We start from the raw sequence: 20,788 nt of genomic DNA on the forward strand, positions 1-20,788 counted from the left end.
TATATGTAATTTTACTATGTTAAAGTTAAAACCTTTCTTTTTGAAAAAAAAGGGGGAAGTGCTGTGGATATCACACTGTATGCTGTGAATGTGTTGCTCTGATTGCTTAATAAATAAAATTCTGATTGGCCAGTAGCAAGATAGGAAGTGTAGGTGGGATAAACAGACAAGGAACATTCTGGGAAGAGGAAGGCTGAGGCAGGAGTTGCCAGCCAGACACAGAGGAAGCAAGATGTAAAAGTACCAGTAAGCCACAAGCCACATGGCACCTTATAGATTAATAGAAATGGGTTAATTTAAGATATAAAAACTAGATAAGAAGAAACCTTCCACAGCCATACAGTTTATAAGTAATGCTAGTCTCTGTGTGTTTACTTAGATCTGAGTGGCTTCGGGCCCAAGAAGGACTAGAGAAAACTCCAGCTACACAAGCTAATCTCTATGAGTTTCAAGCCACTCAGCATTATATACTGAGACACTGACTCATCAAAACAAGATGAAAAATGTAGCAATAATTTTAAAATATAATAAATAAAAGTACATTGGTTTTTTAAATAGATACTAAAATAACAAAATCATCCTGGATTGTCACAGAGAATGAATTTCAAACAGAATGTTTGTGACTTTGATGACGTAAAATGTGACACTTTCAACTACAGTCCAGATTATTCAAAAAATGTGATTGCTTTTTGAGAAAGCCTTGTTTTGTACCCTTGGCTGGTCTACATTCCTCCTGCTTAGATATTCCTGTTCTGGATCATTACATCACAATGACCATGTTGATGTGCAATTTGTTTTAAAAATGTTATGTTAATTGTTTAAATGACTTAAAAAAAAAGAAAGCGATATGTTATAAATATCTATGAAGAATAACCCCAAATAGAATCATGCTGTACAATGAGAAGTAAACTTTGTCTAGATTCCATTTGAATTTGGATGATTTGAAACAGGATGCATCTTCACATGTCTGCATAAGTGACTACATGCCTGCCATGCTAAATTTGAATTTACACTTACCTTCTCCACAGAAACAAAAATATCCACTTTTCTGTAGCCTGTTGTTTCCATTTGTCATGCCAATTCTACCATACATATGCCTTCGTCATCCCTCCTACCACACTGCTCCAAAGCTAAATATCATTCCTTTATCATCAGGTTTCACAAGGTAGCTATTGGTTTCCCTCCTGAGAACCAATGGTGAATTTATTTCCAGCTAAACTGCCTCAGCTAGTGAACTACTAACTTATACATAGATGGGGATGGCATTCACTAATATGATGCTTCCTAACATGCATGAGACCCTAGGTTCAATTCCTAGTCCTGGTAATAGTGGTGATTACAGCAGTGATGGCATCAAGGTTTAATTGAACCTATGAAATTTTATCAATAAATGTGATTATACCTCTTATTTATACACACATATCCCTGGTCATCTTAAGACAGTGGTCTCTACCATTCTTGACTTTCTATTTTTGCTAGGGCTTTTGATAATTGTGAATTTTAGCCTTGTCTTGATTTTGTGCTTGAGAGTTAAACAGAATTACTTATTTTTATTTAATTCCTTTTCAGCAGTCAGGTGAGAAGTTCCTATCAATATCATGATTTGCATTTTTTAACTTCCTTACATTCTATTCTTAGAAATCTACAACAAATTACACAAATCATGGCATTAATCTTATATGTGAGCAGAAGTTCCCAGAAACATAACCAACTTGGGTCTCTTCTGGAAGATTATTTTTCCCACCATCATTATTCCATGGTTACCTGCAGTTCTTTGTGTACGGCTGAGACCCCACAAACTTCCCCTTCTCTGTTATCATGTCTGTTGGTGTCATGGTTGAGCTCTTTTTTAGGCAGCTGTTTTGATTATAATTGAGAGCTTCCCTGACATTTCAAGGAGTCACAATCTTGCTGTGGATATTGTTCTGTATAAATAAAACACTGATTGGCCAGTGGACAGGCAGGAAGTATAGGCGGGACAAGGAGAGAGGAAAATTCTGGGAAGTGGAAGGCTGAGTGAGGGAGACACTGCCAGCTGCCGCCATGACAAGCAGCATGTGAAGATGCTGGTAAGCCACGAGCCATGAGTAAGGTATAGATTTATAGAAATGGATTAATATATGATATAAGAACAGTTAGCAAGAAGCCTGCCATGGCCATACAGTCTGTAAGCAATATAAGTCTCTGTGTGTTTACTTGGTTGGGTCTGAGCTGCTGTGGGACTGGCAGGTTAGAGAGATTTGTCCTGACTGTGGGCCAGGCAGGACCAGAAAAACTCTAGCTACACAATCTCAGCAAATGTCATGTTCCTCTGGCTGTTAAAATCTTTCTACTTCCTCTTCTATGAAGTTCTCAGACCCAGATGCAGGGATTGTGTTGTAAATGGATCAGCAGAAGATGAGCATCACATGACTTTGTTCTTTGCATTTAGATGAGTTGCATTCTCTGCCTGTACTTAGTGATCAGCCTGAAAATCATGTGTGTGTGTGTGTGTGTGTGTGTGTGTGTGTGTGTGTGTTAGTTATGTTTTTATTGCTTGAAGAGACACCATGACCATGGCAACTCTTACAAAGAAAACATTTATTTGAGGTAATGGCTTATAGCTTCAGAGGTTCAGTCTATTATCATCATAATGAGGAGTATAGCAGCTTGCAGACAGACATTGTGCTAGAGAAACAGCCAAGTGTTTTATTTTTATTTTTTATTTTTTTTACACCTTGCAGGCAATAGGAAGTCTACTGACTTTCACACTGAGGGAAGCTTGAGAAAAGGGACCTCAAAGCCTACCCCCACAGTGACACGCTTCCTCCAACAAGGCCACACCTCCTAATAGTGCCACTCCCTTTGAGGGCCATTTTCTTCCAAATGACCACACTGTGTGTGTAACAATAATTATATAGAAAGGCCAGAAACCATAAATTTGAGAAAGAGAAATAAGAGTGTGGCAGTAAACTGATGGGTTTGGAGGGAGGAAAGGAAAATTATTGCAACTATATTATAATCTCAAAAAATAAAAAACAAACCTACTTTAGAGAATGTTTTAAAAGAGGCTTTAAAAGAATAGCAAAATTTATTGACCTAGAAATGAATATAATTCTTAACTTTATCTTTCACTGGAGGTATTTTGTACCAGACCAAATCTTTTCTCTCTGTATGGATATTTTCCTTGCTATTCATTTCTTAACTCTGGCTTTGTTATGTCTTATTAATAAACAAACAGCCTTTGTTAAGTAAAGAACATAAAACATTTTTCTGTTCTGTTTACTCGGATGTTCCAAGCAATGTTCAAGTTGCATAACTTAACAGTGTTATTATTCTTTTGTGAAATCACATAGGGCTATGGATTTAGCAACAGGAGTGCATTGAGAAGTTCTTTGTTTTCTTCTCTGATAAATGGTGTGTTTGTAATTTATGTGTCTTTGTCACTGACTTCAAACACATCTGTTTGATTATCAGTACTTCTATGGAGAGCAGTGTCTTCTCTTGCCTTAGAAAAACAAGATTGCCTACAATTGAGTGTCTAATAGCTCCCCGTCATGGAGGGTTCTTACTTAGATATGGGTGTCTGATAGTTCCCTGTCAGGGAGGGTTCTTAGAGTTGGGTGTCTGATAGCTCCCCATTAGGGAGTGTTCTTAGCTTCCTCTTAGAGCAAGAACAGCAATCCTCACATGTCAGCCTTTTGTTTTAAAATAAAAACCAATGGAAGCAGAATATAAGAAATTTGTTAATGTCATGGAAAGATATTTCTGTTTTAACTATCAAAATACTCCAGAAGAAGTTGAGGGAATAAAAGGTGCCTTGTTAATGAGGGAAACAAACACAAAAACAAAAACTTTTTCTTGATACTCAATGGTAGAATAATAAAAATGATATTTTAACCTGTCTAATAACAGTGGTTGCACTCTTGATGGAAAACGCACTTTAATTACTTATTCATTGTACTTAACTTTATGATTTAATGTATCCTAAAGAAGTTTTGTGTGAATTGCATATCATTATCTTTTCTAAATATATGGTTGTTACATTTCTCTTCTTTGATGTCTTATTCACCTGCAAGAAGAGAAGAAGAACATGAGGAATGTTGGAGTGACATAGTGAGGCAAGAAAGAAAGAATGGAGAAGTGTAAATTATTATTCAGAAAATGAAAACAATTTGGAGCAGCATCTAAAAGCAAAGGATAAGCCATATGTTTTTCTTTCTTCTTAAGCCACATATAACTTGTATAACATTTAAGATATCGAAACATTTTACACTTGCTTTTAAATTAATTGCTATTCTTTGATTTTGCTGTGTTCACTGTATATGCAAACACGGCTTGTATAAGGGCCACTTTCACTCCTTTAATACTTTAAGCCTCAGTACTATGCAACCAGAACACACCCAAGGACAAAGTGTCATTTTGAGTGTCCAACATTCTAAATGTAAAAATTTTAATAACTAAAATTTAATTAATTAATAATTAATTACCAATATATGGTTATTTTACTCAACTTATCTTGATCACATTCATGCACTCTCCTCTCTCAGATCCTCCTGAAACCTCCCTTTATTCCATCTCCTCCACTTCCAATCTATTTGTTTTTTTTAGAAGACACTATCTAATAGCAGATTGTCCTGGTCATCTGGCTCTTAAAATCTTCCTGACCCTTCTTCCACCATGTTCTCTAGGCCTTAAGTGTAGGGTTTATGTTGTTAATGTACTAATTTGTGACAAGTACCCCACCATCACTGGATGTCTGCATTTTGACTAGTTATGGCTTTCTGTAGTGATCTCTGTCTGCTATAAAAAGAAACTGAGTTTGATGATGATAATTACTAGTTACCTTTCAATATACAGATAAATATTTGAATACAGTTAGAGATTATAGTGGCTTAGAAAACTGCATTATACATTCTCCTTTAGGTTGCCAGGCCTTATCAGGCACAGGAAATTGTCTAAGTTTTTAGTGCCTGGAATGAATTCCTCTCTATTGAGAGAACAGTTGATTTAGGCAGCTGTGTGTTTCTCTTGAATAAAAGTGCCACTGTTGCCTCCTTTGGGAATATCTAACCTGTGTGCATGTGTGTATGTGGTGCAGTGCCTGCAGAGTCTAGAAATGGGAGTCAGATCCTCTGGAGCTGGAGTTGGAGGTGGTTGTGAGCTGCATGGAATAAGTACTAGAATTAGAACATGGGTCCTTTTCCAGGAAAGTGCATGCACCAAACTGCAGAATTATCTCTCCAGCACCAAGTTTTTAACATTCTATTCTCTCGGTAACAAATGCTTGGTTTTTAATAGGCTGCAGCTCTGTAGTCTCACATATGATTAGTTGAAATAGAAATTAATATAACTTGGTTTCCTCTATAATTATGAAAATAGAAGTTATTGGAAATTTTAAAGCCCATTTAGAAATCAATGACAAAAAGAGATTATCTAATTATTTGCCTTGCTTTATTAATAAATTAACTGTAGAGATACAGCTAAAATAATCTGAAAATGAATAGTTTTAATCTACTTTCCTACGTTAATACCAGTAATATTATCTAGTGCAATTCTGTAGTGATTTAGAATCTAATCTGCTTTGTCAATAGAAATAATCTGCCTTCCTTCATTTTGGATTTGGAGTGGACAGAGCAATGGTGCAGCAGAAATGAAACAGAGATTGTAAAATAAACTAATGCAAGCCTTTTCCTTTTAAGTTAATGAACCCAAACAATTTTTGTGCAATACATAACAAACTACTTTATGTGCACATTGTAGAAAACCCTTAGCCTATACCTCATTTACTATTATAAATGTGCCAGGAGGCCTTGGGTGACAGGGAATTCTCAGTGCAACATGCTGGACTAACTGAAGCAGAATGAAACAGAAGAAGAGCAATCATGAGTGATTTTACATTCTGCTAACTTCCTGGATTGAAGGCAATATCTTCTTCCAAGGGGAATATGCCCTGGCAGCCTTAACCCAAACCTTCATCACCTGGGGTCTCATTAGAAGAGGTGGGATACAACAGCAGTCTTTTCATATCAGGTAAAAAATACCTAAGAAAGAAGGGGTGTTTATATATAAGACTTGAAGCCAGCACCCACATAAATGATGAATGGGTGTGAAGGCCCAACTGTAACTCCATTGCACCCTGGAGAGCAAGGACATGGATCCCTCATGCAAACTGACTAACTAGATTAATATAGTAGTACTATATAGAAGTACTATATTAGGTGAGCTCTGTGTTTGAATGAGACCTAGTGTGCCTCAGTGTGGTGGGTGGATAACGAACACAGAAGACACAGAGTATCTATATGTATGCACAGAAATGTACTCATAAGCCTACCACACACACACACACACACACACACACACACACTCACACTCACATCTCAACATTCATAGATACATGCAGGCATACCACATAGACAATTAGACAATAAAATTACAAATATAAGTAAAGAAATTAAAGAAGGTAAAGTAGCACAGTTAGGATGAACTCTATGCCCAGTTCTGGGCATCTCATCTGCATTCTGATTTATGTTTATTTATATGTTTATTTTCATAGTTATCTCATTTGACCACATTTTTCTTGTCTTAGAGAAGTTTTAAAAAATATTTTATGTAAATTAATAAATCATGTCATAATTTTAGTCAATAATAATGTTCACATTAAATGTTCTTGTTTCATTTGGACCTCTCAAGGTCCAAAGGCTTATCTGAAAAAAATCTGGGACTTCCCAATGCATGGTTGAGAAGGACTTCAATAGACAACCTGCACATTTTAAAAAAGTGAAAGCCATCTTTTTGTAAGAGAGATAAGAAATACTGACAGCTTAGACTTCTGATTGCAATCTTGAGTCACGACATTTTCTTTTGCATGGCAATCGATGCTATTTTTCATAGTTTTGAAAAGTATTAAAAACTGTTTAATTTTTTTGAATAATACTTTTTTGAAGGAACACAGTATGGAAAATTTGCCTCACTGTCCAAACAAAGACAGATTTATATTGCATTTTGAATCTCAGCCTCAAGCAACTTGAATATCTTCCATCATCATGCACTACAATTAGTTATTTTAATAATGAACACAGCTATAATAAAAGTGAAATATTACATCATCCATTGCTTGCATATTACTGCAACACTGAATACTGTCTTTTGTTTAAAGAAAATCTGAGTGGACATTTCCAGAAAAGACAAAAGCATGCTAACTATGAGGGCAGATCTGTTTATGGGTGGAGGAGAATTATTCAGATAAACTGAACTTTATAAGAAAAATACATGAAACGATTCATATATAATGTTCAGAAAGGGCTTTCCTTACCATGTCAGACAGAAGATGTGGTATATATGTACATAGAAACAGCACATAGTAAACTTGAGTGAGTAGGGGTGGTCAGAGTCAATGACAAAACAATACTAAGGCTGAAGAGATGGTTCAGCTAGTAAAGGCACCTGCTGCCTAGACCGATGGCTGCATTTGATATTTGGGACCTGTAAGGTAACAGGGGAAAAGTAACCTTTAAAGTTGACCTCTGACCACCAAATGCACACCATGACACACACACACATTAAATAAATTAGTAAATAGATAAATAAATACATAATAAACAAATGGATAATAAATAAATACTTTGTGTGATTGCTCTAATTTTAGGCCAGCAAATCCAAATGGCATTATCTAATTGTTAAGTGATTGTTTTTCCATGTGAAGTGAGTCATTTCAGAGGACAGTGCCAGACATGTACTTGTTATAGTTTGGAGAAAAGCACATGTTATGATACGTGTGTTTTGCCCAATAGATCAGAGTGGAGACACTCTAAGTAAGGGAGAAGGAGGAGTCAAGGCTTAGGTTCCATGGTGAGAAACAGACACCGGCCACATTCAAGAACAGTAAATAAAGCACAAGCGACTCTGCAGAGCCACACGTTGCGACCGTGGGGGCATGTTGTGAACCCTTCACACACATTGCTAGTAATCAAGAAAACCTGATCAAGGAATCTTGCTACTTTATGTGTGAGGGAAACTAGATGTTAAATAACAATTATGTGAGTGTTAAGTGAAGCTTATGAAATGGCAAATTTGAAGTTATTCTTCCTGTTCTGGACTCTCACACCTTCCACAAAAGTCTATCCAAATCAGTTGTGTTGTTACATTGGACAAGACAAGAACAAAACACAGCATCCTAAATACCAGGCAGATATATTTCTCAGGCAAACAAGCTGTTATATATTTATATTAACGGCTGGTGAGATTCCTTAGCAGCAAACAAGAAAGGTACAGCTAACAAGAAAGCTGGTTTTGTTTCTTATCATTCATCATCCTGCATACATTATAGTCTCTTTTTCTTGCTTCCTCATTCTCTAATGTTGACACGCACTGATGCACTGTTTGTTGTTGTTGTTGTTGTTTCTTTGTTTTTGTTTCTTGTTTCCCATTATTTAATGTTAGGAGGTGATTTTGTAGATAGTCTTTACCAGATACAGGAAGTAAATTTCTATTTTTTTTAATCACATGTGTGTGTTAATCATGAAAGGTGTTGACATTTACCACGCGCCTTTTCTATGTCAATTCACATGAGTATGCCATGTCATGATTTCTCTTTAGAACTGTACTTTGGTGACATATTCACTTCTATATGGTAAACAGACAACACTTCTAGGATAAAACTCTCGTGGTCATGATGTGTTGTCCTGTTACTTTTTGCATGTATCGATAATCAAAATTCATTTTTATTTGTAGATTTATTTTATTTTTCTGTTTATGGAAACAAGGCAACTATAGTCTCAACAGTACCCACAGCACAAACACTGGGGAGTGCTCTGTCTTTAGAAGAATTTGTGAAGGATTGGTGTTAGTATTTGCCATCATTTTATTCCTATCTTACTTGAAACTGAATGCCCATTTCCATGTGTCCTGACACTGAAAAACTCAAATCATTTGTAAAATTCCTCTCTAACAATTTCCATCATTTTATTGACGTATATGAGGAAGGTACATTCTCTGTAAGTTGTGAAGAGAGAGGGCTTATCACTGTCTTTCTTCACTGTTTTTCATGTATCTCACATCCTCTGTTTTAATGTGTTCATCCATCACACTCTCTTTTGTATCATATATCTTGTGCTGTATTTTATAATTGTTTTCCCCTAATTCTAAATTTTTGAGTTAGCTTTGTTATTAGTTGCCTGGGAGATTACACATAATATTTAAATTAAAAAATCACTAATGACTAGATTTCAAAATGCCTGTGGATATTTACTATTTATGGCTCCCTTCGGATTTACATCACCATGTATCATTAGAGATTACTCTCTTCTGCTTTCCTACTTCAGAGAATTCCCATTCTTCTCCACAGCAGATGTACAGCCCTGATAGATGCCCACTGACCCTGTTAACATGTGTCTGAGATGTTTCTATGGACACCTAGGAACATAGAAGAGGGATGTGATAGATGTCTACCTCAGTCTTTCTCCCTGTCCTTTCAAGAACCATTTGTCCTCCAGGTACCATATTTCTGTTTGTATCATTTGTCTAGAGGCCATCATTGTTTTTATAAAAGTATTTTCTTTACTGAAAAACTTCCATAGATGAGCTTTTGAATCAATTAAACCCCACACATCTCCAGATCTATACTCATCCGATAACAAAGAAAATGTCATTGCACTTACTATTTTAACACAAAACACTCTAACATTATAATTTCAGAAATATAGATAAGACATGTTTCATTATTGCTGTATTCCCAACCTTTTCCTTTCAGGACATTATTGTCACTTTTGAAGCTTGCCTTCTTTTTAAGAGCATAATTAGGCAACACAGGAAAAGTCTATGTTAATGAATCCATTTTACCCACCATTAAAAGAAATGAGAAACACTGTAGTGTTTTCATAAGATTCTCTTAGTGTGGTATAATATCTTATTGTCTCTCCAACCATGAGACACTAAATGAAATCTGCAAATTTGATCATCTTTATTTATACTGATTTGAATTCCTCAAAGTACATGGTCAAATAGTAACTTTTGAGGAGCTTTTCCTGACCACCTCAGGTGACAGCTATTGACTGACACATTCTGTGTTTTCTTTAGATTTAAACTTTTTTCAAGACAAACTTTATTAGCTCCTGAGAAGCTTTCAAATGTGTGTTTATGAATATAATTTCAAATGTGTCATTATGAATGTAGTTATAACTGAACCCATTTCTTGTGGGACACTGAGAATCCATATGACTGTTTTTTTTTTTTTTAATTTAACCAAATCTTCAAAATTCCTACTAACAAAATCATTTCCAGTTCTTCTTTTTATCCCATTAAGAAACCCAGGGCACTAAGGTTGCTCTGAAAAGAAGCACCTGTGAATGAGATTCCCGAACTTAATATTATCCAAGTCTCTGGTCAGTGGATAGAAACGAGGAGAGTTCAAATTCTGGTTGTGTGTCCTCACCCACACATGACCCCTCTGGTCTCATCTTAGTTCTGGTTGTAAGTTCTCACCCACACATGACCCCTCTGGTCTCATTTCAGTTCTGGTTTATGTCCTTACTCACATGTGACACCTCCAGTCTCATCTTTTCTCCAAAGGGAAGCTTTAATTTCTCATTTGCATTTCCTGTTTCCTTTTATATTCAATGCTTCTCTTAAGTCTCATAGATAATCTGTTCAAATAATGTGTGGGTTTTCCTGAGTCTGATACTTTCATGATTGGAATATATAATATTCTTTTGTTTGGTATTATAGGAAAATATATGTGTCGTTAGCAATAATAGAAACTTGTCTTTTCCTACAAATTCCAAGGTAAAAATAGCTTGAGGGACATATAGTATTGTAAGATACTCCAATAAATTTTAAGTTAAGATTCCTTTCAGTCTAAATCTTATAAATATATTAAAAGTATAATTTTACTTTTAACACTAAGAGACGTGTCTTATTTATATAGTTAATTCAGTCTTTTCTAAGTTTTCAACAGCCATCCATAATTGTATCAGAGGATTCAATTTTTTTTTAATTCTCTAAAAATGTAGAGGAAGAATTAGGCCTGGTCTGATTGCTACTAATGCTGGTAACAGTGATGCTGAGATGTTGGAAAATGAACAGAAGGCTTTAAGCATAGGAGGCAAGTGCTCTCCCATGAATCCACACCAAACCCTTAAGTTCTTGATACTGGCCAATGGTTAAAGATCATTACCCAGACAACCCCACAGTACCCTCCAGACCTGAGCTAATGAAATGCCAACTCAGCACTTCACAAAACACTTTCCTATCTCAGTGACTCCTTTTGAGTCACTTCTTTTTATTTTTATTTTTATTTTTCTTAGTTAACCTGCTGGGATTTTTTTTTTTTAATTTTACAATACAATTCACTTCTACATATCAGCCATGGGTTCCCTTGTTCTCCCCCCTCCCGCCCCCCCTCCCCTTCCCTTCAGCCCACCTCCTCCAGGGCAAAGCCTCCCCCGAGGACTGAGATCAACCTGGTAGACACAGTCCAGGCAGGTCCAGTCCCCTCTTCCCAGGCCAAGCCAAATGACCCTGCATAAGCCCAGGTTTCAAACAGCCAACTCATGCAATGAGCACAGGACCCGGTCCCACTGCCTGGATGCCTCCCAAACAGATCAAGTCAATCAACAGTCTCACACATTCAGAGGGCCTGATCCAGTTGGGGGCCCCTCAGCCATTGGTTCATAGTTCATGTGTTTCCATTCATTTGGCTATTTCTCCCTGATCTTTATCCAACCTTGGTCTCAACAATTCTCGCTCATATAAACCCTCCTCTTTCTCGATAATTGGACTCCCGGAGCTCCACCCGGGGCCTAGCCATAGATCTCTGCATCCAGATCCCTCAGTCATTGGATCCCTCGGTCATTGGACAGGGTTTCTAGCACGACAATTAGGGGGACTGATACCCAGAATATATAAGGAACTCAAGAAATTAGACATCAAAATGCCCAACAGTCCAATTAAGAAGTGGGCTAGAGAACTAAACAGAGAATTCTCAACAGAGGAAACTCAAATGGCTGAAAGACATTTAAAGAATTGCTCAACATCCCTAATTATCAGGGAAATGCAAATCAAAATGACTCTGACATACCATCTTACACCTGGCAGAATGGCTAAGATCAAAAATACTGATGACACCTTATGCTGGAGAGGATGTGGAACTAGGGGAACTCTCCTCCACTGCTGGTGGGAATGCAAGCTTGTACAACCACTTTGGAAATCAATATGGGGCATTCTTAGAAAATTGGGAATCAATCTCCCCCAAGATCCAGCTTTACCACTCTTGGGTACCCAAGGAATGCTCAATCATACCACAAGAGCACTTGCTCAGCTATGTTCATATCAGCATTGTTTATAATAGCCAGAACCTGGAAACAACCTAGATGCCCTTCAACTGAAGAATAGATAAATAAAATGTGGCACATATACACAATGGAATACTACTCAGCAGAGAAAATCAATGACATCATGAGGTTTGCAGGCAAATGGATGGATCTAGAAAAATTCATCCTAAGTGAGGTAACCCAGACTCAGAAAGACAAACATGGTGTGTACTCACTCATAGGAAGATGCTAGATGTGGAACAAGGATGACTGGACTGTTACTCACATCACCAGTGAGGCTACCTGGAAAACGGGATCCTAAGAAAGACAAGGAGAAATGGATGAGATCTACACAAACAGCCTGGACATGAGTAGGAGCAATGAAGGGCGAGGGTCGAGGGAAAGAGAGCGGGAGATCCTAGCTGGATCAAGAAAAGAGAGGGAGAACAAGGAATAGGAGACCATGGTAAATGGAGACCACATGAGAATAGGAAAAAGAAAAGTGCTAGAGAGGCCCACAGAAATCTACAAAGATTCCCCCGCAATAGACTGCTGGCAATGGTTGAGAGACAGCCCAAACTGACTTACTCTGGTGATGGGATGGCCAAACACCCTAATTGTCGTGCTAGAAACCCCATCCAATGACTGAGTCATTTCTTAAGTGACACTGATTCTTGATGTTAGGGTCAGGTAAAGTTAAAATCACCCTGAGTGTTAGCCACTTTTCCTCCAAATATGCTAGGCAGGTTGTCTGTTTTGTCCTTGCCTGTCTACACCATGTGAAAATTAAAAATAATTCTCCTAAGGAATGCCCCCCCACCGGTGAGAAAGAATAGGAGGAACCGATAATGGAGAGATGGGGAGTGATAGAAGAGCAGAGCGGTGGGTGCACTGTGGAAAGACGTGGAACTGGTGATGTGGCAACAGTGATGGGCATGAGAGAAGACTGAGGTCTACCGTTGATGATGTCATGGTCCTGTGGAGTCTACAGTATGGTGTGCAGCAGCTTGGAGCTTAAGCAGATACAGACTCAGCCCCTGAACAAACTGCTCCCCTGTGTGGTCGCCCTAGCTCTGGGCAATGACTGAGGCCCGAGATGAGGAATGGTCCACTTTTTTTTTAGATTGTATTTCCTCCGATGACTGTGGTCTGTGCAGCAACCTGAAGCTATGTTGATGTTTGTCAGCTGTGTTGCCACCAGGGGGCATGGTGATGTCAGGATTGGCGATGTCACTAGAGGCCACGTTTGGGTCTGTGGTCTTACTGTGGCAGGGTCTGAACTGATGTAGTGGCTCCTGTTGATACCAAAGGCCAAGTGGATGTCCATGATCTATACTTCCACCTGAAGCCATATTGATGTCCTGCCCTGCTGCGTCCAAGGGCCATATCTGGGTCTGTGGCCCTGCAGCAACCAGGGGCCCCAGAAACAACGTGGAATCCCACAATCAATGCTTCCATAAACTGTAAAGAGCAAATAAGCTACTTTGGCAGTGATACTGAAGAACACCAACACACATTTGAGAAAGAGAGACATGGAATATTTCTGTGACAACCCCTACCTCCACCCCTACCCTGAAAAAATAGTAACAGCCTTAATAGGAAGCCATCAAAGAGAGCTCTGAAAACTCTCATAGAATGCTAAAATGTTGTTCTCCATAGTAGATGATTTTATCAGTCATGTGGGAGGGGAAAGACTCGGTTCTATTTAAGGGGCAGACCACTGAGAGTTTGACCATGCTACAATGAGTATATAGATAACACAAATTAGATTTTTTTTTTTTGCTTGTGGGGAGGTCACAAGGGCAGAGAGGTGGAGAGGGAAGGACTTGGAAGCAACGTGATAGGGGTGTATGTTGTGAGATTTCCCCAAAGATTCAATAAAAGTATTATGCTAGCTTGTACAACCACTGTGGAAATCAGTATGGCAGTTTCTCAGAAAATTAGGAATCGAACTACCTCAAGACCCAGCCATCCCACTCTTGGGCATATACCCAAGGAATGCTGATTCATACCATAAAGATACATGCTCAGCTATGTTCATAGCAGCACTATTTGTAATAGCCAGAACCTGGAAACAACCTAGATGCCCATCAACAGAAGAATGGATGAAAAAAATGTGGTACATATACACAATGGAGTACTACTCAGCGGAGAAAAACAATGAAAGCATGAAATTTGCAGGCAAATGGATGAAACTAGAAAAAATCATCCTGAGTGAGGTAACCCAAACCCAGAAAGACAGTTATGGTATGTACTCACTCATAGGTGGATTCTAGATATAAAATAAAGAACAATCAGACCACAACCCATAAAACCATAGAGGCTATATATATATAGCATGGAGGTCCCTAGGACGACTGTGGCTTATAATAAATTTCAGTTTTACTCAATTATTGAAAAAAAATAGCCAAATGAATGGAAACACATGAACTATGAACCAAAGGCTGAGGGGCCCCCAGCTGGATCAGGCCCTCTGAATAGGTGAGACAGTTGATTGGCTTGATCAGGTTGGGAGGCAAGTAGGCAGTGGGACTGAGTCCTGTGCTCATTGCATGAGTTGGCTGTTTGAAACCTGGAGCTTATGCAGGGACACTTGGCTCAGTCTGGGAGGAAGGGACTGGACCTCCCTGGACTGTGTCTACCAGGTTGATCTCAGTCCTCGGGGGAGGACTTGTCCTGGAAGAGGTGGGAATGGAGGGTAGGCTGAGGGTAAGGGGAGGGGGTGGGAGAGGGGAGAATAGGGGAACCCATGGCTGATATGTAGAACTGAATGGTATTGTAAAATAAAATATATATATATATATATATATATATAAAATTAGTGTACCAAAAAAAGTATTATGTTAGAAAAAAATAACTGTACAAAGTAGAGCTTTGAAAAAAGGAGTGTTGGTCTCAACTTCTGATGAAACGATTGTTTAATAGTTATATGAAAATATTTTTTTTTTTTGTAGAACAGGAGTTGAGATTTTGTTTGTTTGTTTTACAATACAGGCTGTAGCCCTGGCTGTCCTGGAACTCACTTTGTTGACCAGGCTGACCTCAAACTCAGAGATCTGACCCCCTATGCCTCCTGAGTTCTGGGACTAAAGGAGTGCTCTACCACTGCCTGGCTAAGATTTGATTTTATGCAATGGTGGACTTACTAAGTATATCCACAGCAGTATCTCATTTTTATAGTGTGTGAAATGCCCTGACTTCCAGCTACATTTGAATGGTGTCTTTGCATGATCTAACTCAGCCAGTATGACAAATCCTCTGCTATTTCTGGGTTTTTCCAGTCCCCATTATCTGTCATGTGTTAGTCTATCATAATGTTTACCATAGTATATATTTTGCCCAATAGGCCAAACCTCTTTGTGTTTGGAAGATAATTTAATACTCATTATATTTTGTGATCTAGCTCTGAGAATTGTTCATTAATAGAAATAATACTGTACTTTTCAATGATCTAACAAGGCAATTAATTAACAAACAAAAAACGACAGAGAAAGCAGTAACAACTGATCTATCTAAAGGAAAACTGCCCTCCTGGACTTCCAGAAATTCTCATATCTTCACCACCATTTCTTATTTTTCAATGTGTTATCATACAATCCCCTTTCCCATACCACGGAATGCAGGAAGTGAGAAGAGAGACTCTTCATTCCCAAGGAAAAGACAAGAAGAGCTCAAGGGGATTCCAGACATGAAAACTGAGTATAAAATCTCACTGCTAAGATGAGCTCAGGATGCTACATTATTTCAGAGTCCTTCCATAAGTTACCTTGGGACTAACCAGTTTTTTCTATGACAAATTTAACTCTCTTTAATGAATGTTAAGTACCCTTCTAGAACAGAATGCAGTTATGTGCTAGCATTTGGGGCGGGTGGTGCAGGAGTTATATATATAGAATGCACACATGTGTATTTATGTGGGAAATCGAAAATGTAAAAGAAATGAAAACTGTAGACAGTTGTTGCAGGACAGGGCTGTGTCTTGGTTGATAGAGTGGTTTTCTGGCATGGAGATAACCTTGTGTTCTGTTCTCTGCATCAAATAAGCCTGATTTGGTTTCAGATTTCTTTAATTCCAGGTCTTGGGAGGTCAAGGTAGGATGATCAGGACTTCATGATCATCCACAATGAGACCAAGGTCAGCCTAGACTACAAACTTAATCTCTAAAGAACTTTAATTCTACAGTATGTGAACTGTGGATGATGTGCTAACCTTTCCACTCTTACAGGTTCCACACTGATGCCCCCAAATTTGTGTTTTGCTTTTCTTTTACTTATATTTAAAACTGATTTGAAGCAGATGTTAAACCCTGGATGAGGCACATCAATCTTCTGCTAATTCTTTCTAAGTGGATTAATATTTTTAGTTACCAAATAGGCAGTATTCTGTTTTTCAGCTCTGAGTGAAGTTGGATGGAGCTGTGTGCAGTGTATATATGGAATGGCTGATGTGTCACTCAATGTATGATTAGTTTATCTCATTGCCATGAAATATCATCCTACAGTGATAAGTAGAGACCGAAGACATCACTGACTAGAGCTGGTACTTTTCAAACCAACTTGCTTCTTGATAAAGAGGTTCACATAGAATCAGACACTATCAACAACAGTTAGCTTGTCTCCTCTCCTCTCTCCATCACATTCAGTAGGAATATTGAGTTAGCACTTTTCATTGTAACTGTGACATTGTGTTCAGCTGGGAAATTTCATTCTGTATCTCAAGAAAGTGTGAATCACTTTGAGTAACTGGAAATTACCAAAGAATTGTCCAAAGAACTGGACTCCCAACCCTCACTGGCTGATCAGATAGTACTGCTCATAATCAATGTCAGATGCCCCTTTAGCAACTAGTTAATACTTAGTATATTAAAATTAAATTCCCACCACTTATTTTCCTTTTTATCTGCCTTTAATTTTAAAGTGTGTGTGTGTGTGTGTGTGTGTGTGTGTGTGTGTGTGTGTGTGTGTGAATATGCTATGGTGCATATGTGGAGGTCAGGGAACAATTTTGCAGCACTCAGAATCCCTTTTGTTGAAATCAAGTTCTCAGTCTGGGAGGCAAGCAACTTTACTCAATAAGCAATATGTCTCACTCTTTGTTTCTAATTGTGAAGAAATCACTCATAAAAATCCTGTGGCTTTGTGAAGTGTTGCGTACATGTGTGTATGTGAGTGTGAGTGTGGTGTGTGTGTGTGTTGTGTGTGTGTGTGTGTGTGTGTGCTTTCATGTGTATCAGAGAATAATGTAGCAGTCTGCTAATTTACTTGGATTTGTTCTGTAGACAGTTCCTGGAAGAAGGTTCTTACATTTGTGGCAAAGTCAGTAAAGGTAAATTCAAGTATTATGAAGCATGAGCACTCATTGATTTTGCATTCTTTCATTTTCTTGTATCTGAACTCTTGAGAATTTTATTATTTTATTCCCATTGCATTATATGCAGGAGTTCAAACCATTTGCTGAATTGGAGACATATACAGTGGTAACAGAATCAGACCCTCCTGAGTCCTCTAAATGTGTCTCCTCTTGCTGTCCTCTCCTTTTTAACAAATGTTTTGATGGGTTAAATAACTAGCTGCTTCCCAAAAGTGAGCGGTGCAAAACGAGAAAGCTGATTGTTTGTATGAGTGCATATAGCTAAGGAAGGATTTCTGGAAACCACTGTTGGGCTGTTGCTGGGAGACTTTCTTCAAAGCCTTTGTCAAAGCCTTGCTAGAAGGTAGCAGGCCTTTGAAATACATTATCAAAAGCAGGCTGAAAATTCACAGGCACTTGTAGGCACAGACAGTCTTCCTGCAATGTGAATTAAGGGAAGCAAATATTCTGCAGGTTTTTACTGCACAGATTTACAAAGAACCAAGTCCCTTTGTGCAAAAACACAAGGTCACTACCCTCTTCACGTACCAAACATTGGGGACCAGGACACCATAATCAAAGAATTAAGGAGGGTAAAGTGTTCCTAATCGGAGCAAGATATTCTGACAGCTTAACTACTTTGGATTTTTCACTGTATGTTTCAGTGTGATGCGCTCTTATTGAAAATAAAAGTCACTGTGTTACTTAAAATTGCTGTATTTTACCAATAGTTCAAATATCTGTGCATTTTGACATAGCATAACTCAGAGATGGAAGCTTGGGGAAATGTCTTGAACAAACTCATAAGATTAAGAAAAACTGATTATTGACAAGACTTACTGACAGAATTTTATAAAGGATCCTGAAGGAGGTAGTGATAAGGGTGACAGTATGTTAAGAAGTTTATGAAACACCAGATTCCTGATGCCCTGTCTTTCCCACAACTTCAAATCTGTAGTACTTGAGACTGAAGTAGATAGGCTCTATAAGAGGAATCTCTCCAGACAACAGTGTGCTCTGTGTAAAACACACAAAGCAAAAATACACGGACAGGGCAGTCATACCCATATACTATGTACATCATACTGCAAAATGGAGTTTGCATCAAAATTTGATCTACTTTTTCTGATAGGAAATTTTATTTAGTTCGATGCAGTTCTTATCCAGGCTGATATATCTCAATATTCCTATTGATACAATTCTATTAGTTGGGCCAACTGTGTTCTGAATGATACTGTTTACTGAACACATTATCATTTGCTACAATGTTCCATTCACGTCTTTTTTTGGCTATCTTTAACTTCTTTTTCATGCTGAGTCCCACCCTTTCTAGACAATTGATATAAAGATTGTGGTGTCATGGTGTCCTTTTTATCATTACTGGCTGACTGATTTGTTGGTTTTGGTTCTTCTAGGGACTGAACATGGGCCTCATGCATGCTTGGCAAGTGCTCCATCACTGAGCTACACCCCAAGGCCCCAGGACTGCAAGAGTACATTTTTCGGTCTTGTGTACATAGAAATAATTTTTTACTGACTAATTCATAGGTGTATTAGTCAATTGTATATATTTCACCTATATTTTCATATCTGTCTTTTCCCTTTCATAGTAAGACACAAATGTTATTCTGAGGTAAAAATTTCTGTTTTCTAGTAAAAGAAATATACTATGGTTGAGATATGATAGAAATTTTCATCTAAACTCCTAAGGATGATTTAGAAATTTTTTTTTTAACCTATATTGTAACATAGTCATTCTTTCTTTAAAATGGCTACAAGAGATTGCCTGTCTTTGCCATGTTCCTGGTTTACCCATTCTGGTATTTGGAGACAGTTTTTCGTAAACTCTAACAACATCTTACTTATTTTAAAAGTTATTTATAAACATGCCCACTAAATCAGCTATAGATCATGAGACTCCCAAATGGAACAATTACACCCTTTAACTGGAAGGGAACACTACAAAGAATGTTTCTTCTCTTTAGATGGCATTTTATGCTCCTCACTATAGAGTCTCCAAAGAAACACACATCATCTATCAACTTCATTGCAAACAGTGTTTATTCTCTTGAGCGGGTCTTGGCATAGACAAAACCAGGTGTTCATCATATAGCTCTGCTTGAGTATAAGCTATGCATTCCCAGTCATACAGTCACATCTGAACCACATAAAGGTGTCTTGTGCTGCAAACTGGAACATGAGCAGATATAATACATGTAAAGTAAGCCATCTCTAGTGCAGGCTGCTCCTTTGAGCATAGCTATCCAGTGCTCAGTCTCATCTGTTACTTCCTTAAGCATCTATGCTCCAGAAGATTTCATGTCAAGAGTGAACAGGAATGGCTCACCACTACAGGGACAAAACTTGTTTGAGATACAAACATTCACAGTGTTAATCTGCTGAGACAAGAAAGGTGTTGCATAGCAACTTAGTATATCCAATTCTAACACTTGTGCTTTGGGATTTTATCTAACTTCTAGCTCATTTTTCTCTCTAGATTCTTCCCTTTAACTTCTCTTTAATTTGATCCAACTTGTATCAAAAGGCCCTACTGTGTGCACATTATGAGGTACTCACCAATTCATACGTTTTCTCATAATATTTTGCTATGTAGTATAAAATCAACTGAATATTTGTTTTGTGTTGCCTGGAACATCCTATGTATCCTCAAATTCATGAAACTCCTTGGGCCTCAGAGCAAATGTTAGGATTTCAGGCATGTACCACCATTTTATGCATTTTAAGTAATCATGTTTTCTTTTTCTTTTTTTTTTTTTAAACATGCTTTTCCACTGATCTCATCCGAGAGTCTAGAGATTCCTTCAAAAGATCCAGGCTCTGTATTTTCTTTCCTTTTTTTTCCTTGACCACTTCTCTTCATTCTATGGGGTAGGGGAAGTTAAGCAAGTACACAACAACAAGAAACACAACAAAACACATTTCCTCAGAAACTTCATGCAACACTGTGGACTATGTTCATGCTTTTTCTGGAGATATCATGAAAAGCTCATGATTGTATTAATTAACTTCACCTTTAATTATCTTTTAGGTTTTTTTGAGTAGTTTCTTCAATACAAAATCATTTAATTTATAAATCATGTCACCAAGTACAACAAGTAAGCAATAATTGAGTAGCTACATGGGAAGCTGA

Source organism: Peromyscus leucopus, chromosome 7 (genome assembly GCF_004664715.2).
Source record: "Peromyscus leucopus breed LL Stock chromosome 7, UCI_PerLeu_2.1, whole genome shotgun sequence".
Taxonomy (NCBI): domain Eukaryota; kingdom Metazoa; phylum Chordata; class Mammalia; order Rodentia; family Cricetidae; genus Peromyscus; species Peromyscus leucopus.